Here is a 7,283-nt window from a genome sequence, read left to right as displayed (position 1 = left end):
AAATCTCATTTAGCAAGCTTGGTCATTTGTTCCTGGCCTAAATTGAACATGAAATGTATTGAGCTTAATAGACTGCATGTTTCAGTTTGATTTATCTAGATCTAAATATTTTCAGGAACACTTAAGAGAATATTTACAGATACTTGTGAAAAAATTTCCATATGTCTTCAATGTAATTGATTGGCTTTGTGTAGAGACTGGTGATATTTGAAAATTTTGAAGACTTGTGGAGATGTATAGTATCTGAGTAGAGATTAAATCAAAAGTTTTGGAAGAAAAGAAATGAAAATGCAAAAAGAAAGATTTCATGGTCACTAGAGTAATTAATGTGATTTGTTTAAAAAGACCACTTAAAGTATTAATATGAGATATGTCCATGAGAAATTTTTGCTCAGATGCACCTCTTGGACTCTTGAGCACATTAAATAATCCAGAGTAAAAGAACATCACCACAGTGTGGTCTAGCCAAAGATCGTGAAGGGGAGTCTGGTGATGAATACACTAGTTTTAAACAGTACTGGCGAAAGCATTTATGGGATTTATGGAAATAGTAGATATCATAATTTTGGCAGCAGGATGCCTAAGTTTTTTTTTTTTTTTTTTTAACAGAGAAACACCTTCTGAAAATCATGTGGGTTACAGTTAGGAACACATAACTATGTAGGCCACACCGAAGGTAATGCAGAAAAGGTAAGCTGGAACGTTTTAAAGAGTTGAGTCACTAGACTGAGTTTTTGTCAGTGTGTAACATGTAGCTTGTGTCTATTGCAGGCCTGTGAGGCTCATCTGTGTTGCAAGGGATAGCTCAGAGGAATGGTGTAGGGCCCCTTTATTATAGGCCTTACTGGCTGCATAATAGTGGTAAAATTCCCTTCCTAGGCATGCACCACATTCTCATCCAGGGGGAAGGGAGGGGCTGTGGCATAATTGGGCAGGGCATGTCAGCCTAGGAACAGGCAGGAAGGGAACAGATTGTACCTCCTGACCCATCCATGGAAAAGGAAAGGAGAGGACTGAATCAGTCTATCCACTGGCGAGAAGGCGTTGATTTTGGAGGTGGGGTATGGTAGGAGCCTATAGCAAAGGCAGCAGAAGTACAACTATTAAAATTTGTCCCAGGCACAAAAGGAGGCTTTGAGTGAGGTTAGAAGCCATTTTGATCTGCAAAGCCGGTGATTTAACAATTATTTTGCTCTCCTGAGAAACTTTCTTGCCTTGCTTGGGGAACCCGGTTGGCTCATTCTACTAAAGCAGCAGTTGTAAATAGCAGCAAGTATGAGCAAGATGAGACAAGACAGGCAGGGCCAGAGGCATAACACGGAGTCCTGAAGGTGTCACAGCCAGGATTCAGTTTGCATAGGCAACCTTTGTAAGACAGTAGAGGTTTGGCCAATGAAAGAGAAATCCTCGGCGACATAACACAGTCTAATTATCCTAACAGGACCCACTAGCATCTAGACACGCAGCACTTCAATTATCTAAAGTACAGTCTGACTTACTCATAATAAAGTAACACAAAGATGAACAGAGGTATGAGTCCTTATAAATCCTCAATTACCTCCCATAGGTACACAAATGAAACAAAAGCCTCTTATTAAAATACGTTTGAGATTAATGTGAAAAAGAAATTATAGCAACTTGGATTTTTGCCTCTTCTATTCTCTAATTGACTTTCCATTCACTTGTTCCTGCATTTTTTATTTATAACATATTAATTAAGCATCTACTATGTACTAAATAATGTACTATGCAATAGGGATACAAAAATAAATATCAACAAATCAAGCCCGGATGATAGAAGAGTCATACAAGTAAATCGAGGTCCACACTTCCCCGATTCCTTGGGGCAGAATTGGACTTGTGTAAGTTAATCCTTGTATAGGTGAAAATTGGGGAATTGGTCACCCTGACACCTCTGTCTGGGTCCTTGCAGGGTTTACAGCACGGGCAGAGATGGATTCTTTATATATGTTGGTGGCTGGATGGAGAAGGGAACCAAACCCTTCATCTCGGTGTTATCACAGCACTCTGTAATCAACTGAGCTAACCAGACAGCACGAGATGGAGTCTTTGAGGTTGCTTTGGTTTGGGGAGTGGACCCCTCCGATGTCACTCATGAGGGTCCTCATCTTGGCTACTGGCTTCATGACCAAATGCTTTCTGGGAGATGTCCTCCCCATCACATCTGCGAATTTTTCTAACTGCAGCCCTTGTGAAAAATGACTCCAAGTCTGGAGCTGCAGCAGGGAAGACCAGTGGTGGACAGTCATATCTATAGTGTTGCCTTAGAAACACCTCTCCGGCATCTATATTTCATGTATATTTTTTAACTTCTATTCTTTGTTTGTGCTTTTTTTCTTAGTAATTGATCATCTATGCAAAAAATGTCTATTGTATAAATATTTTCAAAGAACTGGGTTTTGTTAGTTATCTCTGATAACTGTTTTATTACTTATGCATTTATCTTTATTTTTTCCTACCTTCTACTTAGATTTAATGTTGTATTTATTCCCTAGTTTCTTGACTTGCCTGGGTGTTTTAAATGCTTTTTTAACTTTGTAATACATTTAAGGATATACATTTCCGTCTGAGTATCACTTGAGCTGTATCACACAGTCAGTGTTAAATAGCTTTATGTGTATTGCTTGAACTCTTTACAAGTTGAATATATTACTCTATTACATATCCTATTAATTTTTTCCAAATATATCCCCAAATAAGGGGGTGTAAAATTATTTTTGAGAAGATTATGAAAAGGTTGAGAGGGATAGAATGTCATTTGTAGGAGATCTCATGGTCCAGGGGCATTTTGTTTTGTTTTGTTTCATTATTGTCATCAGTTATAGAAGGGACTTAATCATATTCAAATACTGTTGACACAGATGGGTTTAATGCAGGAATGCAAAGAAGTTTAACACTATAAGATCAATCAGTATAATTGACGATGTGTAACTGTCAGTAAAATAGAAACCCCTCTGAATATTTAATACAGAGGGAATATAATGCAGGGGACTGGTTAGACAAGTGTAGGAGAAGTCAAACATGGGATAAGTGGAGAACCCAGTAATTAGCAACATACAGTAGTAAATCCCACCTCTAGGCTGAGAGGAGAGGATGTTACTGGAGCATATGTGTTGAGTTCGACAGGATCTGAAGTCATGGTGGGCCAACGCGATGGTGGCTCAGGGAAATATGTGATGGAGCCAAAGAAAATATGTAGTCATTGAAGGAGAAGCCACCTGATGCAGAGGAAGAATGAGAAAAACTCTGGTTGCTCTGTCCTCCTGCTTTTATGCCCTGCGGATTCCTCCAGTTGGCTGAATCAAAATGGCAGCCAAATGTTGGTGAGCTTAGAAATTGTACCCTGCAGGGGTCAATCTCTGCATAGTAGAGAGCAGAGCAGAAGAATGAGTGATGGGTCTGTGGGCAAATAGTACTAAGACTGGCTAACTACATTAATATATTGAGTGAGAAAAATCATATCTCAATTCATCTTAAATGTATTCAATAAAAATAACATACTTTAGTAGTGAAAGAAATGTTATCTCAAAGTATAAAATGTAGTGCTATGAATACATAAGGATATAATCAAATGACTGAATAAATAAAGAAATGGAGAAGAGTAGACAAATCTCCTGTGCAGAAGAATTGCTGACCATTTATGCAGGTATTCTCTACTCCTCAAGTGTGGGCTGTGTATTAGTGATGTTCTTCCAGTGTGGATGGGGGGAAAAGGGTAACTTTACAGTAGGGAAGCCTGAAAAGCACCACCTGGGGGAGGTGGTCAAGATTAACATCAACAGTGGTAAGGCACTGTTGGTAGCATATGTCCTTTATACCATGCCATGAGAATAGCACTTTACCTCTGTGGTCTTCCCATCCCAAAATTCGTAATCCCAGTGTAATCACGACAGAATCATCAGAAAAGTTCCAAAAGAGAGTCATCCTACAATATGCCTGACTAGTATGGCACTCTTCAAAACTGTCAAGATCATCACAAACAAGGAATGCCTGAGAAACTGTCACAGCCAAGAGAGGAGCCTAAGGAGGCATCATGCGTAAATGTGGTGTGAAATGCTGGGTAGAATCCTGCAACAGAAAAAGGATATTAGATAAAAATAAAGGGAAATCTGAATAAAGTGTGTGTTTTTGATAATAACATTATATTAGTATTGGTTTATTAGTTGTGACAATAGTGCCATACTAAGAAGATAGTAACAGGGGAGATTGAGTGAGACACCTGCACCCAATCTGTACTATCTGTGTAATTTTTCTGTAAATCTAAAATTCCTCTAAAAGAAGTTCATTAAAAACGGAAAAGAAGTAAATTGAGCCAACTGGATGAAGAATATGTACGAAAAACCTATTGGAAACCTTACACATATATGTGGAAAAGTTGAAAGCTTTTACTCTGAAATTGGGCATTGGATTCCTGCCATCACCATTTCTATTCAACATTTTGGTATAATGACTATGCAGTGCAGTAACAGGAAGCATCAGGAGAAATAAGAGACAGGGATCATAAAATTTTTAAAAAGGTCCATGATTAACAGATGATTAGACTATGAGGGAAAAAAATCCGAAAGAAATGAAATTAAACTATTCAATGAATAAAAGTGTTTATGAAGGTTGCTAAGTGTAACATCAATATACAAAAAGTAAACTTTCTTTCCGTAGCAACAAACACTATGAAGTAAAAATGGAAGTAAGCAAAATGCAACTTGTAAAATATTATACAAAATATCAAATATCTAAGATTAAATATAGCCAAGGTACGTTTAAAAACTTTGAAGAAAAAATATTAGAATACCATTTAGAGAAATAAATGAATGCCTACATGAATATAAAATATAACATGATCATGGATATAAAGATTTAATATTGTAAACATGTTAACTATCCCTAAATTAATCTACAGATTGACTGCAATCTTACTAAAAAGTACAAATGGCTTTGTGGGTGAATGTGTGTGTGTGTTTATGTTCATGTGTATGTGAAACGTGACCCAATGATTCTAACAGCTAAATTGACATTCAATAGGCAAAGCATCGGCTCTTGAGGTAACAGAAGATAAGAGGTGCCTCCCTAGCAGGGGAGTAAGAATTATTAAAATGTTATAGTAATAAAGTCTGTGGTATGGGTACAGTGATTGATAAGTAGACCAAAAGAACTAAACAGAGTACTGAATGGACCCTTGATTTATGAAAAAAAGGTGCAACTGCAGAGCAATGGGGAAAAGACACTCATTTTAATAAATCACAGTGAAACAACTGTGTCTCTAAATAGGATAGAAAATGCAACTGGAACCCTCCTGACGCTATACAAAAGCTAATTGCAGAGGAATTAAAAACCTAGTTTTCAAATTGTTGTAAATATTGTCCGCCATACATGAAATTATGTAGAATAGCAAAATGAACCTTCATATATTTCTGTCATCTAGAGAGCTAGCAGCATGGGTCAAGTAGGGCATTGATAATGCTGGACGGGAAAGGACTGAAGGAAGCTGGGGACGCTGGTCAGGTCAGTAAAAAAAAGCATGCACATGACACGAATGGGGGAACAAGAGAGGAAGTGGCAGCTCCTTCTGCCCTTATCTCCAACGTAGATTGCCTTGCCACCTTCATGGGCCTTTCTTTTCAAAGAGCACTATCGGGAATGTAGAGGTGGCTTGGGAAAAAGCTACCTGGATTGATGATCTGTTCATTCCACCTCCCACAGCATATCCTGCTGAAATCTGGAGCCCTGGAGCTTCAAGAAGTATGGCCTGACAGCACGATTCAGAGACTCGTGACAAGGGATGTTGGGCTGACACTCTGAACAGGCCCAGGAGGACTTTACCCACCTGGAGGCAGTGCCAGGTTATCCACATGTGACAGGAGCAGGGTCCTACCTCCGTCCTCACCAGGATGTGAGCTCTTGATGGGAGGAAGGGTTTCAGGGTTTTTGCTTCCTTCATTTTGTGCTCATTTCAAGGTGTCCTGCAGATCCTGCGGTTTTCTGGGAAACCCTCTCTGGGGATCCCCACTACTGGGACTTGGAGTACTTAACGGAACAAAGGAAGGGGTCTCTCCTGAGGTCAGAGGTACTCTAAAGGTAGAGAGGATAGGTATCATGGGATGACCCTGAGATAATTCCACAATGGGAGGGGGCCTCCAGGGACAGCAGTGCATGGGCTTCTTCACCAGCACATCAGCTACCACCAGTCTGGGCAGGATATGTCATGGAAGTCTTAATGAAGACCCTTCACCATTAAAATGGGATTTGGAGTTCCTAGCTGGAAAGGCTTCAGGTTAGCAGTCAGTCTCGGAATGAGAACGGGGTCACCCAAACTGGAGCTCCAGGTGATGGGCTGAGAAGGCACTGCAGGAAGGAAGAACGCCATCTTGATTATCACATCTGCCCATGGATAGTTGCTGGCCCAGATCAATGTGTGCCCCGACCTCTGCTCCACCTACTTCCCCTCAGCTGTCCTCTCTCTCTCTTTTTATTTTTTTCCATTTACGAGTTGGATTATATTATATTTTGCTTTATTTTATTTAAAATTTTTAAATTTATTATTAGCATATTCATTCTTACAAATCGTTATATTTCTTTATGCCCTTTTTTGGCTAAGATCAAGTGTAGTGCCCTCACTCTTGACAGGGCCCTCACGGAATTCAGGAAACTCAAGATTCCACAAGTGGTTGAATTGTGGTTTTGTCAGAGATTTCACTGAAGGTTTGGGTCATCTGCACATCTACTCCGCCCAGGAACAACTGAGCTCTTGTGGAGGTTGCTTTCTTCCTCAGCTTTGGCTATCAGTGTCTCGGGTGCAGTTAGCCTCTCTTGTAGCCAGAATGGGGTACACAATGTCAAAGGTGAAGGTGGAAAATCTTGGGTGTTTATTTCACAATGGTTCCTCTTTGCCTCCCCCGGCCAGATCCACAAGGAGATCTTTCTCAGATCTTCATTTTGACAACCTATTGGGGTATCTGTAAGTAAGGCCCACGGACTTTCCTCTAAAGCCTGTAGCCCCAGGTAGCTTATTACTCTCATAGTACCTCACACTCAAACTTCAGAAATTCATCAGAGTTACCACTTAGATATACTTATCAGTTTATGGCTCCAGCAGCCTTTGCTCCAGGTAAACCGATCTTTCCTGTGGCTCTTTGTATGCACCTGTCTCTCCACATTTTGGGTTGGTGGTTTGCCCTAAAGTCTCAGTTCTCTGATGGGTGTAAGAAAAGTAGTTAATTTTTCAGTTTGTCCAGCATATTCTTGTTGTAAGAATGGGAGTGTAGACA

Source organism: Cynocephalus volans, chromosome X (assembly GCF_027409185.1).
Source record: "Cynocephalus volans isolate mCynVol1 chromosome X, mCynVol1.pri, whole genome shotgun sequence".
NCBI classification, from domain to species: Eukaryota; Metazoa; Chordata; class Mammalia; order Dermoptera; family Cynocephalidae; genus Cynocephalus; species Cynocephalus volans.
The sequence above is the reverse complement of the archived record's forward strand: the minus strand, read 5'-3'. Positions refer to the sequence as shown.